Source organism: Oncorhynchus keta, unplaced genomic scaffold, assembly GCF_023373465.1.
Source record: "Oncorhynchus keta strain PuntledgeMale-10-30-2019 unplaced genomic scaffold, Oket_V2 Un_contig_3080_pilon_pilon, whole genome shotgun sequence".
Lineage (NCBI taxonomy): Eukaryota > Metazoa > Chordata > Actinopteri > Salmoniformes > Salmonidae > Oncorhynchus > Oncorhynchus keta.
In genome coordinates this window covers 24,101-26,601 of record NW_026287070.1, presented here as the reverse complement: position 1 = coordinate 26,601, position 2,501 = coordinate 24,101, and the positions used below count along the sequence as shown (strand labels likewise).

At 45.2% G+C, this 2,501-nt stretch overlaps 1 long non-coding RNA gene across 1 annotated transcript; it reads left to right on the top strand.

Annotated features, from left to right (window-relative positions):
• Nucleotides 1-1,009: 1,009 nt before the first annotated feature.
• On the top strand, nucleotides 1,010-2,026 carry LOC127923701 (uncharacterized). Its single transcript, XR_008115133.1, has 4 exons — nucleotides 1,010-1,069; nucleotides 1,184-1,221; nucleotides 1,552-1,741; nucleotides 1,847-2,026. It is a non-coding gene; the product is annotated as an uncharacterized LOC127923701 (long non-coding RNA).
• The last annotated feature ends 475 nt before the right edge of the window (nucleotides 2,027-2,501 follow it).

The following is a 2,501-nucleotide window of genomic DNA, read 5'->3' as shown; positions in this document are numbered from 1 at the left end:
TGGTAGGGTTAGGGCCTGTAGAGTGTGTGTTGTTAGGGTTAGGGTCTGTAGAGTGTGTGTTGTTAGGGTTAGGGCCTGTAGACTGTGTGTTGTTAGGGCCTGTAGAGTGTGTGTTGTTAGGGTATGGAGCCTGTAGAGTGTGTGTTGTTAGGGTCTGTAGAGTGTGTGTTGGTAGGGTTAGGGCCTGTACACTACACACACACACACACACACACACACACACACACACACACACACACACACACACACACACACACACACACACACACACACACACAGAATGTAGGGTGTGTAGAGTGTGTAGTGAGTGTATGGTGTGTGTAGAGTGTGTAGTGAGTGTGTGTGTAGAATGTAGTGTGTGTAGAGTGTGTAGTGAGTGTGTAGTGTGTGTAGAGTGTGTAGTGAGTGTGTGTGTAGAATGTAGTGTGTGTAGAGTGTGTAGTGAGTGTGTGTGTAGATTGTGTAGATTGTGTCGTGTGTAGAGTGTAGTGTGTGTAGTCCTTGGTCTACTGGGCTGATGGGAGCAGCCGAGCCACTCTAGATCCAAGGTGATATTCAACATTCCCCAGGTCACTCTAGATCCAAGGTGATATTCAACATTCCCCAGGTCACTCTAGATCCAAGGTGATATTCAACATTCCCCAGGTCACTCTAGATCCAAGGTGATATTCAACATTCCCCAGGTCACTCTAGATCCAAGGTGATATTCAACATTCCCCAGGTCACTCTAGATCCACGGTGATATTCAACATTCCCCAGGTCACTCTAGATCCAAGGTGATATTCAACATTCCCCAGGTCAGGTCAACATTCTAGATCCAAGGTGATATTCAACATTCCCAGGTCACTCTAGATCCACGGTGATATTCAACATTCCCCAGGTCACTCTAGATCCAAGGTGATATTCAACATTCCCCAGGTCACTCTAGATCCAAGGTGATATTCAACATTCCCCAGGTCACTCTAGATCCACGGTGATATTCAACATTCCCAGGTCACTCTAGATCCACGGTGATATTCAACATTCCCCAGGTCACTCTAGATCCACGGTGATATTCAACATTCCCCAGGTCACTCTAGATCCAAGGTGATATTCAACATTCCCCAGGTCACTCTAGATCCAAGGTGATATTCAACATTCCCCAGGTCACTCTAGATCCAAGGTGATATTCAACATTCCCCAGGTCACTCTAGATCCACGGTGATATTCAACATTCCCCAGGTCACTCTAGATCCAAGGTGATATTCAACATTCCCCAGGTCACTCTAGATCCAAGGTGATATTCAACATTCCCCAGGTCACTCTAGATCCAAGGTGATATTCAACATTCCCCAGGTCACTCTAGATCCAAGGTGATATTCAACATTCCCCAGGTCACTCTAGATCCAAGGTGATATTCAACATTCCCCAGGTCAGATCCAAGTCAACATTCCCCAGGTCACTCTAGATCCAAGGTGATATTCAACATTCCCCAGGTCACTCTAGATCCAAGGTGATATTCAACATTCCCCAGGTCACTCTAGATCCAAGGTGATATTCAACATTCCCCAGGTCACTCTAGATCCACGGTGATATTCAACATTCCCCAGGTCACTCTAGATCCAAGGTGATATTCAACATTCCCCAGGTCACTCTAGATCCAAGGTGATATTCAACATTCCCCAGGTCACTCTAGATCCAAGGTGATATTCAACATTCCCCAGGTCACTCTAGATCCAAGGTGATATTCAACATTCCCCAGGTCACTCTAGATCCAAGGTGATATTCAACATTCCCCAGGTCACTCTAGATCCACGGTGATATTCATTCCCCAGGTCACTCTAGATCAATATTCAACATTCCCCAGGTCACTCTAGATCCACGGTGATATTCAACATTCCCCAGGTCACTCTAGATCCAAGGTGATATTCAACATTCCCCAGGTCACTCTAGATCCAAGGTGATATTCAACATTCCCCAGGTCACTCTAGATCCAAGGTGATATTCAACATTCCCCAGGTCACTCTAGATCCAAGGTGATATTCAACATTCCTTTAACCTGGGCTGTCAGAGTTCATCAGTTAACCCTTTAACCTGGGCTGTCAGAGTTCATCAGTTAACCCTTTAACCTGGGCTGTCAGAGTTCATCAGTTAACCAACCTGGGCTGTCAGTTCATCAGTTAACCCTTTAACCTGGGCTGTCAGAGTTCATCAGTTAACCCTTTAACCTGGGCTGTCAGAGTTCAACCCTTTAACCTGGGCTTTCAGAGTTCATCAGTTAACCCTTTAACCTGGGCTGTCAGAGTTCATCAGTTAACCCTTTAACCTGGGCTGTCAGAGTTCATCAGTTAACAAGAGTTATAACTTTCTGTAATTTCATTGCATGTGACAAATCAAATTTGATTTGATTTAACTTAACGTTCCAAATTTGACGTTCATCCGCATTGGGACAAACGTTGAATATCGAAGTCAAAGTGTAGTGGGCTTAGAAACACACACACACACACACACACACACACACA